An 18,936-nucleotide genomic window follows, 5' to 3' on the forward strand; every position below is an offset into this window, starting at 1 on the left:
TAGTCAGCCCCTTACCTGACCCCAAGCTTCTGGCAACCAGTGGTATGTTTTCTGTCTCTACAGTTTTGTATTTTCCAGGATGTTGTGTAACTGGAATTGTATTTCTCTAATGATAAATGATTTTGAGCATCTTTTTTGCCATCCTTATATCTTCTTTGGTGAAGTATTCTTAAATTATTTTGTTGTTTTTTTGACACTGAGTTTTGAGATTCTGGATGAAAGTTATCAGATGTGATTTGCAAATATTTTCTTGCGGTTTGTGGCTTTTAAAAATTCTCTTACATGTCTTTGAAGAGCAGAAGTTTGAATTTTGATAAAGTCGAGTTTATTGATTTAAAAATTATTTTATTTTATGGGTCATGCTTTTGATGTTATATCTAAGAAACCTTTGCTAAACCAAAAATCACAAAGATTTTGTTCTATATTTATTTATAGAAGTGTTAAAATTGTAGGTTTACATTTAGATCTGTGATTCGTTTTGTTAGTTTTTATATGTGGTGTGAGGTATGGATACAGTTTTTGTTGCAAATGAATTTCCACTTGTTTCGGCACCATTTTTTGGAAAGACTCTCTTTTTTCATAGAATTTCCTTTATACATTTCTTGAAAATCAGTTGTTCATATATGTGTGAGTCTTCTTCTGGACTCTTATTGCGTTTCATACATCTAAATATTTACCCTTTCTCCAATATGACACTTACCTGAGATTATTGTAGCTTTATAGTAAACTTGAAATCAGGTAGTGTGAGTTCTCCATCTTTATCCCTTTTCAAAGTTACTTTGGCGATTCCAGTTCCTATGCCTCTTCATATCCATTTTAAAATCAGCTTCTTAATTTCTGTAGAAAGTCCTTCTGGATTCTGATTTAATTCTAAAGATCATTTTGGGGAGAATTGATATCTTAAATATTGAGGCATCTCATTTATGATCTTTCTTTCGATTTTTGATGTCTTATCAACATATTTTAGTTTTCAGCATAGATTGTACACATACTCTGTTAGATTTATGCCTAAGCATTTCATGTTTTTGAGTGCTGATGTAAATGATACTCTTCGATTTTCAGTTTTTTTCATTGATAGAATATAGAACTGCTTGTATCCTCATAAACTTGCTAAACTTACTTAGTTCTGGTAGCTTTCGTAGAGATTCTATGGGATTTCTATGCAGAAGATTATGTCATCTGCAGATAAAGACAGTATTACTTCTTTCTTCCAATCTGGATGTCTTTTATATTTTTTTCTGCCTTGCTGCACTGGCTAAAACCTCCATTTTAATGTCAGATAGAAGTGACAGGTGTGGTCATCTTTACTTTATTTTTGCATCTTACGGGGAAAGCATTTGGTTCTTCATCAAGTATAATATAAACTATAGGTTTTTATTGCTCTGCTTTTTTTTTTAGATAACATTTATCAGGATGAGGAAGTTCTCCTATTCCTAGTTTACTGGATGGATGTTGAATTTTGTCAGATATTTTATGTACATCTACTGAGATAATCATGTATTTTATTTTTGTTAGTCTTTTGTTATGGCAAATTACATTTTGCCTGAACATTTTTAAAAATTAATTTATTAATTAATTTATTATACTTTAAGTTCAAGGGTACATGTGCACAATGTGTAGGTTTGTTACATATGTATACATGTGCTATGTTGGTTTGCTGCACCCATTAACTCGTCATTTACATTAGGTATTTCTCCTAATGCTATCCCTCCCCCATCCCCCCACCCCACAACAGGCCCCAGTGTGTGATGTTCCCCTTCCTGTGTCCAAGTGTTTTCATTGTTCAATTCCCACCTATGAGTGAGAACATAAGGTGTTTGGTTTTCTGTCCTTGGAATAGTTTGCTCAGAATGATGGTTTCCAGCTTTATCCACGTCCCTACAAAGGACATGAACTCATCCTTTCTTTTGGCTGCGTGGTATTCCATGGTGTATATGTGCCACATTTTCTTAATCCACTCTATCATTGATGGACATTCGAGTTGGTTCCAAGTCTTTGCTATTGTGAATAGTGCCTCAATAAACATATGTATGCATGTGTCTTTATAGTAGCATGATTTATAATCCTTTGGGTATATACCCAGGAATGGGATGGCTGGGTCAAATGGTATTTCTAGTTCTAGATCCTTGAGGAGTCGCCACACTGTCTTCCACGATGGTAGAACTAGTTTACGCTCCCACTAACAGTGTAAAAGTGTTCCTATTTCTCCACATCCTCTTCAGCACCTGTTGTTTCCTGACTTTTTAACGATCGCCATTCTAATTGGTGTGAGATGGTATCTCATTGTGGTTTTGATTTGCATTTCTCTGATCACCAGTGATGATGAGCATTTTTTCATGTGTCTATTGGCTGCATAAATGTCTTATTTTGAAAAGCATCTGTTCATATCATTTGCCCACTTTTTGATGGGGTTGTTTGATTTTTTCTTGTAAATTTGTTTAAGTTTTTTCTTGTAAATTTGTTTAAGTTCTTTGTAGATTCTGGATATTAGCCCTTTGTCAGATGAGTAGATTGCAAAAATTTTCTCCCATTCTGTAGGTTGCCTGTTCACTCTGATGGTAGTTTCTTTTGCCGTGCAGAAGCTCTTTAGTTTAATTAGACCCCATTTGTCTATTTTGGCTTTCGTTTTTTATGTTTTAAATGCTTTTGGTGTTTTAGTCATGAAGTCCTTGCCCATGCCTGTGTCCTGAATGGTATTGCCTAGGTTTTTTTCTAGGGTTTTTATGGTTTTAGGTCTAACATTTAAGTCTTTAATCCATCTCGAATTAGTTTTTGTATAAGTTGTAAGGAAGGGATCGAGTTTCAGGTTTCTACATATGGCTAGCCAGTTTTCCCAGCACCCTTTATTAAATAGGGAATCCTTTCCCCATTTCTTGTTTTTGTCAGGTTTGTCAAAGATCAGAGGATTGTAGATATTGGTATTATTTCTGAGGCCTCTGTTCTGTTGCATTAGTCTATATCTCTGTTTTGGTACCAGTACCATGCTGTTTTGGTTACTGTAGCCTTGTAGTATAGTTTGAAGTCAGGTAGCGTGATGCCTCCAGCTTTGTTCTTTTGGCTTCGGATTGTCTTGGCAATGCGGGCTCTTTTTTGGTTCCATATGAACTTTAAAGTAGTTTTTTTCCAATTCTGTGAAGAAAGTCATTGGTAGCTTGATGGGGATGGCATTGAATCTATAAATTACCTTGGGCAGTATGGCCATTTTCACGATACTGATTCTTCCTATTCATGAGCATGGAATGTTCTTCCATTTGTTTGTGTCCTTTTATTTCATTGAGCACTGGTTTGTAGTTCTCCTTGAAGAGGTCCTTCACATCCCTTGTAAGTTGGATTCCTAGATATTTTATTCTCTTAGTAGCAATTGTGAATGGGAGTTCACTCATGATTTGGCTCTCTGTTTGTCTGTTATTGGTGTGTAGGAATGCTTGTGATTTTTGCACATTGATTTTGTATCCTGAGGCTTCGCTGAATTTGCTTATAAGCTTAAGGAGATTTTGGGCTGAGTTGATGGGGTTTTCTAAATATACAATCATGTCATCTGCATCAGGGACAATTTGACTTCCTCTTTTCCTAATTGAATACCCTTTATTTCTTTCTCTTGCCTAATTGCCCTGGCCAGAACTTCCAACAATTTGTTGAATAGGAGTGGTGAGAGAGGGCATCCCTATCTTGTGCCAGTTTTCAAAGGGAATGCTTCCAGTTTTTGCCCATTCAGTATGATATTGGCTGTGGGTTTGTCATAAATAGCTCTCATTATTTTGAGATACATTCCATCAATACCTAGTTTATTGAGAGTTTTTAGCATGAAAGGTTGTTGAATTTTGTCAAAGGCCTTTTCTGCATCTATTGAGATAATGGTGTGGTTTTTGTCTGTGGTTCTGTTTATATGATGGATTACATTTATTGATTTATGTATGTTGAACCAGCCTTGCATCCCAGGGATGAAGCCAGCATGATCTTGGTGGATAAGCTTTCTGATGTGCTGCTGGATTCGGTTTGCCGGGATTTTATTTAGGATTTTCGAATCAGTGTTCATCAGGGATATTGGTCTAAAATTCTCTTTTTTTGTTGTGTCTCTGCCAGGCTTTGGTATCAGGATGATGCTGGCCTCATAAAATGAGTTAGGGAGGATTCCCTCTTTTTCTATTGATGGGAATAGTGTCGGAAGGAATGGTACCAGCTCCCCTTTGTACCTCTGGTAGAATTTGGCTGTGAATCTTTTTGGTCCTGGACTTCTTTTAGTTGGTAGGCTATTAATTATTACCTCAATTTCGGAGCCTGTTACTGGTCTATTCAGGGATTCAAATTCTTCCTGGTTTAGTCTTGGGAGGGTGTATGCGTCCAGGAATTTATCCATTTCTTCTAGATTTTCTAGTTTATTTGCGTATAGGTATTTGTAGTATTCTCTGATAGTAGTTTGTATTTCTGTGGGGATTGGTGGTGATATCCCATTTATCATTTTTTATTGCATCTATTTGATTCTTCTCTTCTTTATTAGTCTTGCTAGTGGTCTATCAATTTTGTTGACCTTTTCAAAAAACCAGCTTCTGGATTCATTGATTTTTTGAAGGGTTTTTGTGTCTCTATTTCCTTCAGTTTTGCTCTGATCTTAGTTATTTCTTGCCTGCTGCTAGCTTTTGAATTTGTTTGCTCTTGCTTCTCTAGTTCTTTTACTTGTTATGTTAGGGTGTCGATTTTAGATCTTTCCTGCTTTCTCTTGTGGGCATTTAGTGCTATAAATTTCCCTCTACACACTGCTTTAAATGTGTCCCAGAGATTCTGGTATGTTGTGTTTTTGTTCCCATTGGTTTCAAAGAACATCGTTATTTCTGCCTTAATTTCATTATTTATGAAATAACGTCATTCAGGAGCAGGTTGTTCAGTTTCCACGTAGTTATGTGGTTTTGAGTGAGTTCCTTAATCCTGAGTTCTACTTTGATTGCACTATGGTCTGAGAGACAGTTTGTTGTGATTTCTGTTCTTTTTGATGTGCTGAGGAGTGCTTTACTTCCAACCACGTGGTCAGTTTTGGAATACGTGCCATGTGGTGCTGAGAAGAATGTATATTCCGTTGATTGATTTGGGGTGGAGAGTTCTGTAGATGTCTATTAGGTCTGCTTGGTGCAGGGCTGAGTTCAAGTCCTGGATATCCTTGTTAACCTTCTGTCTCATTGATCTGTCTGATATTGACAGTGGATGTTAAAGTCTCCCATTATTGTGTGGGAGTCTTGTAGGTCTCTAAGTACTTGCTTTATGAATCTGGGTGCTCCTGTATTGAGTTCATAGATATTTAGGATAGTTAGCTCTTCTTGTTGAATTGATCCCTTTACCATTATGTAATGGCCTTCTTTGTCTCTTTTGATCTTTGTTGGTTTAAAGTCTGTTTTATGAGACTAGGATTGCAACCCTTGCTTTTTTTTGCTTTCCATTTGCTTGGTAGATCTTCCTCCATCCCTTTATTTTATGCCTATGTGTGTCTCCGCACGTGAGTTGGGTCTCCTGAATACAGCACACTGATGGGTCTTGACTCTTTATCCAATTTGCCAGTCTGTGTCTTTTAATTGGAGCATTTAGCCCATTTACATTTAAGGTTAATATTGTTATGTGTGAATTTGATCCTGTCGTTATGATGTTAGCTGGTTATTTTGCCTGTTAGTTGATGCAGTTTCTTCCTAGCATTGATGTTTTTGCTGTGGCTGGTACCAGTTGTTCCTTTCCATGTTTGGTGCTTCCTTTAGGAGCTCTTGTAAGGCAGGCCTGGTGGTGACAAAATCTCTCAGCATTTGCTTGTCTGTAAAGGATTTTATTTCTCCTTCACTTATGAAGCTGGATATGAAATTCTGGGTTGAAAATTCTTTTCTTTAAGAATGTTGAATATTGGACCCCACTCTCTTCTGGCTTGTAGATTTTCTGCCAAGAGATCTGTTAGTCTGATGGGCTTCCCTTTGTGGGTAATCCGACCTTTCTCTTGACTGCCCTTAACATTTTTTCCTTCATTTCAATCTTGGTGAATCTGACAATTATGTGTCTTGGGATTGCTCTTCTTGAGGAGTATCTTTGTGGCGGTCTCTGTATTTCCTGAATTTGAATGTTGGCCTGCCTTGCTAGGTTGGGGAAGTTCTTCTGGATAATATCCTGAAGAGTGCTTCCAGCTTGGTTCCATTCTCCCCGTCACTTTCAGGTATACCACTCAAACGTAGATTTGGTCTTTTAACATAGTCCCATATTTCCTGGAGCCTTTGTTCATTTCTTTTTACTCTTTTTTCTCTAAACTTCTCTCTTCATTTCATAAATTTGATCTTCAATCACAGATACCCTTTATTCCAGTTGATCGAATCAGCTACTGAAGCTTGTGCATGAGTCACATAGTTCTTGTGCCATGGTTTTCAGCTCCATCAGGTCATTTAAGGTCTTCTCTATACTGTTTATTCTAGTTACATTTATCTAATCTTTTTTTCAAGGTTTTTAGCTTCCTTGCGATGGGTTCAAACATCCTCCTTTAGCTCGGAGAATTTTGTTACTACCGACCTTCTGAAGCCTACTTCTGTCAACTCGTCAAAGTCATTCTCCGTCCAGCTTTGTTCTGTTGCTGGCGAGGAGCTGTGATCCTTTCGAGGAGAAGCAGCGCTCTGGTTTTTAGAATTTTCAGCTTTTCTGCTCTGGTTTCTCCCCATCTTTGTGGTTTTATCTACCTTTGGTCTTTGATGTTGGTGACCTACAGATGGGGTTTTGGTGTGGATTTCCTTTTTGTTGATGTTGATGCTAATGTTATTCCTTTCTATTTGTTAGTTTTCCTTCTAACAGGTCACTCAGCTGCAGGTCTGTTGGAATTTGCTGGAGGTTCGCTCTGGACCCTGTTTGCCTGGGTATCACCATCAGAGGCTGCAGAATAGCAAATATTGCAGAACAGCAAATATTCCTGCCTGATCCTTCCTCTGGAAGCTTCATCTCAGAGGGGCACCTGGCTATATGAGGTGTCAGTCGGCCCCTCCTGGGAGGTGTCTCCCAGTTAGGCTACATGGGGGGTCAGGGACCCACTTGAGGAGGCAGTCTGTCCTTTCTCAGAGCTCAAACACCGTGCTCGGAGAACCACTGCTGTCTTCAGAGCTGTCAGACAGGAACGTTAAGTCTGCAGAAGTTTCTGCTGACTTTTGTTCAGCTATGCTCTGCCCCCAGAGGTGGAGTCTACAGAGGCCTGCAGGCCTCATTGAGCTGCGGTGGGCTCTACCCAGTTTGAACTTCCCGGCCGCTTTGTTTACCTCCTCAAGCCTCGGCAATGGTGGACGCCCCTCCCTGAGCCAGGCTGCTGCCTCGCAGTTCGATCTCAGACTGCTGTACTAGTGGTGAGCAAGGCTCCGTGGTTGTGGGACTTGCTGAGCCAGTCAAGGGATATAATCTCCTGGTGTGCCATTTGCTAAGACCATTAGAAAAGTGCAGTATTTGGGTGGCAGTGTCCCGATTCTCCTTGTATAGTCTGTCATGGCTTCCCTTGGCTAGGAAAGGGAAATCCCCTGACCCCTTGCGCTTCCTGGGTAAGGTGATGCCCTACCCTGCTTCAGCTCGCCCTCTGTGGGCTGCACCCACTGTCCAACCAGTCCCAATGAGATGAACCAGGTACCTCAGTTGGAAATGCAGAAATTACCCGTTTTCTGTGTCAGTCACACTGGGAGCAGCAGACTGGAGCTGTTCCTATTCGGCCATCTTGGAATGGACCACAAGGCTGAACATTTTTTATTTCTTCTTCAATTTGAAATATATTTTCATGGATATAGATTTCTGCATTGACAGTTTTTTCTTTCAGCACTTTAGTGGTGTCTGGCTTTCAAAATTTCTGAAAGTTCTTATCCTGTTCCACTGTATTGTGTCTTTTTTTTTTTTTTTTTAAACTCTGGCAGCCTTCAAGGTTTTCTCTTTATCTTTGATTTTTTCCACCATCAGTTTGAATATAATGTGTCTAATTGTGGATTTTTGTTGTTGTTGTTGTTGTTGTTTGTTTATTTGATGCTGCCTAGTGTTCTCTGAGCTTTTTGGATTCTTTTGTATTAATTTTGAAAAATTTTGGTTATTATCTCTTCATATTTTGTTTCTGTCTTATTGTCTCTCTTTCTGGAATTCCAGTTACACATATGTTAGAGTATTTGATATTGTCCCATAGCACTTGGATGTTCTCTTCTCTGTTTTTCATTCTCTTGTCATGTTTTGTGGGAGTAGTTTCTGTTGATGTCTTTACTGATTCTGAGACTGTCTTGGTCTTCTGATAAGGTTGTTGAAAGCTTTCATCTCTGTTACTATATTTTTATTTCTAGCATTTCCATTTGATTTCTTCTTACCGTTTCCATCCCTCTGCTTAAATTACACATCTGCGTATGCATGTTATCTACATTTTTCGTTAGAGCATTTAACGTATAAATTCCGTGTTTGATAGTTCTAATATGATGGTTGTATCCGAATCTGGTTCTATTGTTTTGTTTTTTTTCTTTGCTCCTTTTTCTGTTTTTTTTTTTTTTTTTTTTTTTTGGTTGAAATCTGGACATTTTGTGTAGAGAGCCAGTTAAATGGTATTTATGCCTGGAAATGGACATGCTTTGTCTTTTCCTGAGACGTGTGTGTGTGTGTGTAGTGGGGAGGAATGTTGAGGGTTTTGTTATTGCTAGGTTACCTTTAATTTACCACAGGCTTAAAGTTTCTCTAGCATTACTTTGTGTTTAGGGTAGGATTTAGTTTGTCAGAGAGTTTTTCTTAATGTCTACCCTCAGCTTTAGGTCGGTCTTCCCTTTGAACTTGCATCTCAGAGAAGGTATTTCTCCATGCTTTAGCTCTTTGCTCACAAACAGTCATGCGCCACATAACAATGTTTTGGTCAACAGCAGACTGCATATATGATGATGGTCCCCTAAGATTATAATACCATATTTTAACTGTACCTTTCTATGTTTAGATAAAATACTTACCATTGTGTTACAGTTGCCTACAGTATTCAGTACAGTAACATGCTGTACAGGTTTGTAGCCTAAGACCAATAATATACCATACTGTATAGCCTAGGTGTGTAACAGGCTATACTGTCTTTGTCTGTGTAAGTATACTCTGTCATGTTCTCACAATGAAATCACCTGATGATGCATTTCTTAGACCATATTCCTGTCATTAAGTGACACATGACTGTAGTACATTGCTGTTACATGTTGTTTGAGGCTTGCTAGCCTGCATTTGATGGGAGATGGGGAGGACATTTTGTGTTGGATTTTTCCAGTCTCCATTTTAGCTAGGTGTTTCCATTTTCTCTGGGTCTCAAGTATGGGGCTTTTTCAGAGATCTTGCCCCTTCTTTAAGCAGGGTAGATTTTGTTTGCTTCCCCTAGCTGCAGGTCCACATTTGGCTTGTAGTAATTACAAAATTTTTTAACCAAGTTCTTATTGGCTTGTATGGTGTCTGGTGTTTACTATAGGTAAAGTAGTGCTCATGTCCCATCTCTCCCTTTAAAATCCTGTCTTTCCTTAGATTTCAGATCAATTACTTAGATTTAAGGTTACCTTACTTTTGTGCTGGGTTCAAGAAAATTTGTGATTTTGCACAACATCCATCTTTTACTTTGTTTTAATGGTGAAAATGACTTTCTAACTTTCTTCATCCTAAGCAGCACCTAGAAGTCCCATTTATTTATTGAGGATGTCTATTGATACGGGATTTTTGATGGTTAAAATATCTTTTAAATCTGTTCCTTTCAGTTTTTTCCTCCAAATTTGTATTTTTGTTTGTTCATTTATTCAATATAAAAAAGTCAAGTCTGTGCTATGTGTCTAGGCACTGTGCTCAGTGTTGGGGGATATAGGGATGAGCAAGTACCCTTAATAATACTTTCTCTAATGAGCATATAGTTTAATGGGGAAGACCGGATAATTAAAGAGGTAATTATACTAAAGTAATGATAAGAGCTGTAGTAGGAGATGTATATGGAAGGAGGCACCCAGTCTTATCTAGAATGATTAGGTAAGGCTTCTCAGAGAAAGAACTGTGATGCAGACCTAAAGATTATGTAGGAATTAGGTTAAAGATGGCTGGGAGGCTGTAGGGAAGTAGAGTAGGTAGAAGGAAGAGATTATCCAGTAGCTAAGATGGAAAACAAACAAACCCACAGAACCAACATGAAGAGTTTGAGAATCTGAAAGAAGAGCCATGTGGCTATAAAGCATATGAAGACAGAAGTGACAAAAGGTAAGACTGGAGAAATTGGTTGGAGCCAGGTTAGAAAGAAGAGTCTTCTAAGCCATGTTAAGTTGATTTTATCATGAAAACAGTGGCAAGTCATTGAAAGACTTTAGGGAGGGTGACATCTGAGTAACTAATGGTTTTGAAAAAGTCATTTTGGATGGAAGGTGAAGAGTGAATGGAAAGAAGCAAAGCAGTTACCAAGACTAGTTAGATAGGTTACCTCAGTAATCCAGGCATTTGTATGTGTTGTTTTAACTTGGAGTAGTGGCATTAGAGATAGGGACAACCAGGCAAATTAAAGAGATACTCAAATGTGAAGATCAGTGGAACTTTTCCATTGGTTGAATACAGAGAGTGAGGAAGAGGGAAGACTTGGGATGTATCCAGTAAAAATCTTGGTATGTTTCTGTAGAACCTCCAAGTTTCCTTCCTTCTTTCCAGAGGGAGAGTAGAAGAAAGGACCCTTGGTTTACTTTCATAATTATCGTTTATGTATGGCCCAAAATTCATTGAGGCCGTGGAGGTAAGTCAGAAAAAGAGAAAAGGAAAAAATATCTAAGTAATATGTAAGTCATGGTAAATGAACTTCTCTTGCCTGATTGTCTTTGAGTGTTGAGAAAAACAGGACAGTTTGGTTCCTTCGGTTTTGATGTTTGGCTTATTGGTATATAAACAAAAAATCTGCAAACCTTGCTCTTTTGGAACAAAAATAGCATACAATTGATCTTCTCAAATAGCTGTTCCATGTAGAGAGACATTTAACTATATTTAATCATATAATTTCCTTGTTTTTTCCAGATGGTTTTACTCAGCATTTGGTGTGGTGGATCTTACATAAACCTTTAGAACTTACATTAGAGTGTTCAAGTCTTCTAAGACTCCAGAGTCACCTAAGGTAGTGATCATTGCCACTAACAGCTGTGACAAGTTTTATACACAACATTGCTGTGGGTGCCAATAATGTTTTTCATGGCAGTGGAGGGGCAAAGTATAGTTTTCAGAAAAAGGATGTTAGTGATAAACAGCTCTCATATGATTCAAGATTTCAGTGCTTAAGGTGGGAAAGTAGGCATGAAGCTTATGAAGGCCATCAGTTTTCCTTCTCAGAATGATGTAGTTAAAAGCAAGTATGGTGTATTATTACAATGTTAGAGTTAGGCAGTCATGATTTAGAAATTTTTTTGCTTTTTTGGGGGTGTACTGTGGGATAGAGTTGTGAGTAGCTAAATAACTCAGGTATTAGTCAAAGCTGGGTGTGCATTCTGGTTTCTGTACTTAGTAAGTACAGATGTACAACCTTGAGTCTTCATTTATTTGTCTGTAAAATGGTGATAATAATTATATACACCTTGAAGAGTTGTTACAAAGGTTAAGTGAGATGATGTATACAAGCACTTAACCCAGTGCTTCATTCATTGACTTATTCGGTAGGGTACAAGTTTACATTATATTGCCATGTACAGTTTGTTAAATCCAACATACTACAGATTGAGTAGCCCTTATCTGGACTGCTTGGGACCAGAAGTGTTTTTGATTTTGATTTTTTTTTTTGAATATTTGCATTATATTTAACAGTAGAGCATCCCTAACCTGAAAATCTGAAATCTGAAATGCTCCAATGTGCATTTCCTTTGAGTGTCATGTCGGTGCTCAGAATGTTTTGGACTTTGGAGCATTTTGCATTGCAGATTTTCACATTAGGGCATATCAGCCATATAAGGTTTTTATAATCTAAGAAACAGTCATAATCATAGGTCTCTTAATCATTTCTCATAATTGGATTATGTTTACATATTTCCCATCTGTAAAAAGGGCTAGTAATGTAAAAATACAGAGTATCATTTCTTTGATGGTGGCAGGAAATTATGGTTTACAAGAATGAAGTAGGTTTTGGATGGGGGGCTTAAGTCTGGCTCCGGTTTAATTTTGCTGTTATCATTAGTTTGCACATAAGGTCTCTTTCTATAAATAGATATGTATCATATATACAAATTGAGAAAGGTTTGCTTTAGTAGGAAAATAGCTAGTGAGTTGAGTCAAACAGATAAGATGTAACAATTCTTTTTTTTTTTTTTTTAAGAGATAAGGTCTTGTTCTGTTCTCCAGGATGGAGTGCATTGGTCTGGTCTTAGTTCACTGTAACCTCAAACTCCTGGGCTTAGGTGATCCTCCTACCTCAGCCTCCTAAGTAGGTAGGGCTACAGATGTGCACCACCATGCCCAGCTAATTAAAAAACAATTTTTTTTTGTACAGATAGAGTCTCGCTATGTTGCCTAGGCTGGTCTCAAACTCCTGGACTTAAGTGATCCTCCCATCTTGGCCTCCCAGAAGTCCTGGGGTTATAGGCAGGACCCATTATACTTGGCCAAAGGAATTCTTAATGTTGTTCAAGAATACACATACCTTTTACATACACACACACACAATCTCAAATTAAGGAGAAACATCTGAATTGATACTGCTTTGTGCCAGGCACATTTGCTTTTGTGCTCATTTATTTAACAAACATCTTATTGAATGCTGTATGTGCCAGGAGTGGTGCTGGGTATTGAGAAACTAAAAATGATAAGGTATTTCTTGCTTTCAAGGAGTTGTAGGTATGATTGTTAGTCAGACAAGCTTACAGTTTGGTATGGCAGTAGAGAGCGCAGAATACCCAGCCCGCATTTACTCAAGGAATATTTATTGAAAGCTAAAATATACAAGTATTCAGTAGGCATTCAGAGATCATTTAGAACTACATCTCAAAAGGAACAGCCCTAAGTCATCCTTGACAAGTAAGTCTTCAAATGGCAGTGGAGAGTCCTGTGTTTGGATCCATTATAGGATAGGCTCAGTGTAATGCTAAATAAGGCTAGACTGTTGAAAACTTTCTTTTTTTTTTTTTTTTTTCTTCTTTTTTTTTTTCTTTTTTATTGATCATTCTTGGGTGTTTCTCGCAGAGGGGGATTTGGCAGGGTCACAGGACAATAGTGGAGGGAAGGTCAGCAGATAAACAAGTGAACAAAGTTCTCTGGTTTTCCTAGGCAGAGGACCCTGCGGCCTTCCGCAGTGTTTGTGTCCCTGGGTACTTGAGATTAGGGAGTGGTGATGACTCTTAACGAACATGCTGCCTTCAAGCATCTGTTTAACAAAGCACATCTTGCACCGCCCTTAATCCATTCAACCCTGAGTGGATACAGCACATGTTTCAGAGAGCACAGGGTTGGGGGTAAGGTCACAGATCAACAGGATCCCAAGGCAGAAGAATTTTTCTTAGTACAGAACAAAATGAAAAGTCTCCCATGTCTACCTCTTTCTACACAGACACGGCAACCATCCGATTTCTCAATCTTTTCCCCACCTTTCCCCCCTTTCTATTCCACAAAACCGCCATTGTCTTCATGGCCCGTTCTCAATGAGCTGTTGAGTACACCTCCCAAATGGGGTGGTGGCCGGGCAGAGGAGCTCCTCACTTCCCAGTAGGGGCGGCCGGGCAGAAGCGCCCCTCACCTCCCGGACAGGGCGGCTGGCCGGGCGGGGGGCTGACCCCCCCCCCTCCCGGACGGGGCGGCTGGCCGGGCGGGGGGCTGACCCCCCACCTCCCTCCCGGACGGGGCGGCTGGCCGGGCAGAGGGGCTCCTCACTTCCCAGTAGGGGCGGCCGGGCAGAGGCGCCCCTCACTTCCCCGACGGGGCGGCTGGCCCGGCGTGGGGCTGACCCCCCCACCTCCCTCCCGGACGGGGCGGCTGGCCGGGCAGAGGGGCTCCTCACTTCCCGGTAGGGGTGGCCGGGCAGAGGCGCCCCTCACCTCCCGGACAGGGCGGCTGGCCGGGTGGGGGGCTGATCCCCCCACCTCCCTCCCGGACGAGGCGGCTGGCCGGGCGGGGGGCTGACCCCCCCCACCTCCCTCCCGGACGGGGCGGCTGGCCGGGCGGGGGGCTGACCCCCCCACCTCCCTCCCGGACGGGGCGGCTGGCCGGGTGGGGGGCTGACCCCCCCACCTCCCTCCCGGACGGGGCGGCTGGCCGGGCGGGGGGCTGACCCCCCCACCTCCCTCCCGGACGGGGCGGCTGGCTGGGCGGGGGGCTGACCCCCCCACCTCCCTCCCAGACAGAGCGGCTGGCCGGGCAGAGGGGCTCCTCACTTCCCAGTAGGGGCGGCCGGGCAGAGGCGCCCCCCACCTCCTGGACAGGGCGGCTGGCCGGGCGGGGGGCTGATCCCCCCCACCTCCCTCCCGGACGGGGCGGCTGGCCAGGCGGGGGCTGATCCCCCCACCTCCCTCCCGGACGGGGCGGCTGGCTGGGCAGGGGGCTGACCCCCCCCACCTCCCTCCCGGATGGGGCAGCTGGCCGGGCGGGGGGCTGACCCCCCCACCTCCCTCCCGGACGGGGCGGCTGGCCGGGCAGAAGGGCTCCTCACTTCCCAGTAGGGGCGGCCGGGCAGAGGCACCCCTCGCCTCCCGGACGGGGCGGCTGGCCAGGCGGGGGGCTGAGCCCCCCACCTCCCTCCCAGACGAGGCGGCTGGCCGGGCAGAGGGGCTCCTCACTTCCCGGTAGGGGCGGCCGGGCAGAGGCGCCCCTCACCTCCCGGACGGGGCGGCTGGCCGGGCGGGGGCTGACCCCCCCACCTCCCTCCCGGACGAGGAGGGAGGACGCTCCTCACTTCTCAGACGGGGTGGCTGCCGGGCGGAGGGGCTCCTCACTTCTCAGACGGGGCGGTTGCCAGGCAGAGGGTCTCCTCACTTCTCAGACAGGGCAGCCGGGCAGAGACGCTCCTCACATCCCGGACGGGGCAGCAGGGCAGAGGTGCTCCCCACATCTCAGACGATGGGCGGCCGGGCAGAGACGCTCCTCACTTTCCAGACTGGGCAGCCAGGCAGAGGGGCTCCTCACATCCCAGACGATGGGCGGTCAGGCGGAGACGCTCCTCACTTTCCAGACTGGGCAGCCAGGCAGAGGGGCTCCTCACATCCCAGACGATGGGCGGTCAGGCGGAGACGCTCCTCACTTCCCAGACGGGGTGGCTGCCAGGCAGAGGCTGCAATCTCGGCACTTAGGGAGGCCAAGGCAGGCGGCTGGGAGGTGGTTGTAGCGAGCCGAGATCACGCCACTGCACTCCAGCCTGTGCGCCATTGAGCACTGAGTTAACGAGACTCCGTCTGCAATCCCGGCACCTCGGGAGGCCGAGGCTGGCGGATCACTCGCGGTTAGGAGCTGGAGACCAGCCCAGCCGACACATCGAAACCCCGTCTGAAAACTTTCTTATCAGCTTTGTTGAACTGGTGTTCCTTTGGCTTTTCATTTCTGTGCCTCAGTTATGTCTTTCAGAGTAGCTTTTGGAGAGGTTAAAGAAGGCAATTGGGGCTTCTCATCTCCTAACATTAAGTAATTGATATAGTTATTTATGTATTTTTTCCTATAAGATTGTTAAAGATATTTAAGTGGGGAGTACTAACCACACTGATATAGTCATATTGCCATAGGCATTTATGAGCACAGACATTGGTCTCAGAGTATCTAGATTAGGATCTAGATAATCCTCTGCCATATTCTAGTCCTTTGGCCTTGGTGGACACAATTTAACACCCTTGTTCCCTCGGTTTTATCATTGGTAGAATTGGACTAGTAATAATTCTACTTCATAGGGTTGTTGGGAGAAACAAATGAAATGTTACTATTTTGAACATAAAATAGTCAAGTGAGTTGTCAGGTGAGCAAATAAGATCTGATAAGTGGCCAAAATAAATATAAAGTTCATGTATTAAAGTTCATATATTTTGCTCAATTAGGAAACACCTCAGATCCTTACTTAGAGGCCTTTTATTGTTACTTTGTATGTAATTTGGACACTCTGGAATTTGCATTGCCCTTTAGGTTGAGAGAAATAGAAATGCCTAGAGTAGCAATAAGTGACAGATGGTGAAGAGAAAGAAACAATAAAAATCAGGTACTCTACTAAAACAAAAAATAGTGATCTGGAGGTTGTAGTACAGCTGTGCATTGCATATGGGGTGAGGACAGCATTTCACAATGAAGAAGGCCTTGAGGCATCACCTTATACATGGCGCAGTTTGGCAGTTTGAACAGAACTGTTTGACTTCTCATTCTGCTTTCTACTAGTGATTCTGTTTCTTGCATGCCTTTTAGTAAGGTCTATCTATGTAAGGTCTCTCAGTGAGTGTCTACCTGGGTTAAAAGCTTATTTCTCTTTAGTCCAGATAGGTTAAAGAGAAGACCTATAGAGTAATTTCTTTCACTATAGACTTTAATTTTAGAAATTATTGTCTTATTCTTTTAAATTGTAATATATATTTTGTATAACCTGGTTTGAATAGAAGTAAAAATGAATCTCCAAGCAGATACAGGAATTATTTTGTGTTTTCAAGTGTGAAATATATCATTGTATTATAATAACTAGTGCAAGTGCATTTACGGAAGGATGCATTAAGAAAACTACAGCAGAATCAGTTGTGGTTCATTAGCAGATTTTATAGTTTTTAAAATATGAAGCCATTTCTCTGCTGTCCAAGTATAATTTTTTATGTTATTATATCACACACAAGTGCCTCTGTGCTGTGTTTGTGTTGAATCTCTTTTAAGTGAAGCGCCTGTGCAGGAGAAGGACATTTCTTGGTTTCTTATTTGCAAATGCAGTTGACCCTTAGTATCCCTGGAGAATTGGTTCCAAGACTTTCCTTGGATACCACAATTTGAGGATGTTCAAGTCTCTGATATAAAATGGCAGTATTTGTATATAACCTATGTACATCCTCCTTTTTACTTTATATCATCTCTAGATTATTTATACCTAATACAATATAAATGCTAGGTTAATATTTGTTAGACTTCATTGTTAGGGAATAATAACGAGGAAAATCTGTGCATGTTCACTACAGACACAATTTTTTTAACTGAATATTTTCCATCTCTGGGTTGGTTGAATCCATAGATATGGAACCCATGGATATGGAGGGCCAGTTGTACTGTACTTGTGATTGACATTGAAAGTGGGAAGACCTTGAAAGTGTGGAAAGGATTGGGTATATTTTTTATTTTATTATTTTATTATTCTAATTTTATTCTGCCAAAGAATCTTCCAATTTTTTACTCATGTTTTCTCTTTTACCTTGCTCTACAACCAGAATTACAAATTATTTGAAACAGAAAATATTTTCTATGCCTGTTGTATACTTTTCTGACATTGAATATGCTGTTTAGAATAGTATTTCAAAACTTTTATTCAAGTGAAATCAACTTAGTGAATAAATAGATCTTAAATTGTAAGAATTTTAAAAGCCTTAAATTGTAAAAAGTGAAGAAGAGTTCTAGATTAAAAGTAATAGTAGTGCATATATTAAAGGTAAGTATTTTATGGACTTTTTTATTATTATACTTCAAGTTCTACAGTACATGTGCACAACCTGCACGTTTGATACATAGGTATGCATGTGCCATGTTGGTTTGCTGCACCCATCAAATTATCATTTACATTAGGTATTTCACCTAATGCTATCCCTCCCCCAGTCCCCCACCCCCAGACAGGCCCCAGTGTGTGATGTTCCCTGCCATGTGTCCAAGTGATCTCATTGTTCAGTTCCTACCTGTGAGTGAGAACATGTGGTGTTTGGTTTTCTGTCCTTGTGATAGTTTGCTGAGAATGATGGTTTCCACCTTCATCCATGTCCCTGCAAAGGACATGAACTCATCCTTTTTTTCAGCTGCATAGTATTCCATGGTGTATATGTGCCACATGTCCTTAATCCAGTTTATCATTGATGGACATTTGGGTTGGTTCCAAGTCTTCGCTATTGTGAATAGTGCCGCATTAAACATATGTGTGCGTGTGTCTTTATAGTAGCATGATTTATAATCCTTTGGGTATGTACCCAGTAATGGGATCACTGGGTGAAATGGTAATTCTAGTTCTAGATCCTTGAGGAATCGCCACACTGTCTTCCACAATGGTTGAACTAATTTACACTCCCACCAACAGTGTAAAAGCATTCCTATTTCTCCACATCCTCTCCAGCATCTGTTGTTTCCTGACTTTTTAATGATTGCCATTCTAACTGGCGTGAGATGGTATCTCATCATGGTTTTGATTTGCGTTTCTCTGATGACCAGTGAAGATGAGCATTTTTTCATGTGTCTGTTGGCTGCATAGATGTCTTCTTTTGAGAAGTGTCTGTTCATATCCTTTGCCCGCTTTTGATGGGGCTGTTTGTTTTTTTCTTGTAAATTTGTTTAAGTTCTTTGTAGATTCTGGATATTAGCCCTTTGTCAGATGAGTAGATTGCAAAAATTTTCTCCCATTCTGCAGGTTGCCTGTTCACTCTGATGGTAGTTTCTTTGCTGTGCAGAAGCTCTTTAGTTTAATCAGATCCCACTTGTCAATTTTGGCTTTTGTTGCCATTGCTTTTGGTGTTTAATCATGAAGTCCTTGCCCATGCATATGTCCTGAATGGTATTGCCTAGGTTTTCTCCTAGGGTTTTTATGGTTTTAGGTCTAACATTTAAGTCTTTAATCCATCTTGAATCAATTTTTGTATAAGGTGTAAGGTATGGATGGAGTCTCACTCTGTTGCCCAGGCTGGAGTGCAGTGGCGTGATCTCGGCTCACTATAACCTCTGCCTCGCGGGTTCAAGCAATTCTCCTGCTTCAGCCTTCCAAGTAGCTGGGATTACAGGCACCCGCCACCACGCCCGGCTAATTTTTGTACTTTCAGTAGAGATGGGGCTTCA

The 18,936-nt window shown here is 41.5% G+C and overlaps 1 protein-coding gene across 16 annotated transcripts in view; it reads left to right on the forward strand.

The window, feature by feature from the left end:
- Positions 1-18,936, forward strand: part of R3HCC1L (R3H domain and coiled-coil containing 1 like) — a 112,919-nt gene that overhangs the window by 41,063 nt on the left and 52,920 nt on the right. The window lies entirely within an intron of this gene.

Source organism: Pan paniscus, chromosome 8 (genome assembly GCF_029289425.2).
Source record: "Pan paniscus chromosome 8, NHGRI_mPanPan1-v2.0_pri, whole genome shotgun sequence".
Taxonomy (NCBI): domain Eukaryota; kingdom Metazoa; phylum Chordata; class Mammalia; order Primates; family Hominidae; genus Pan; species Pan paniscus.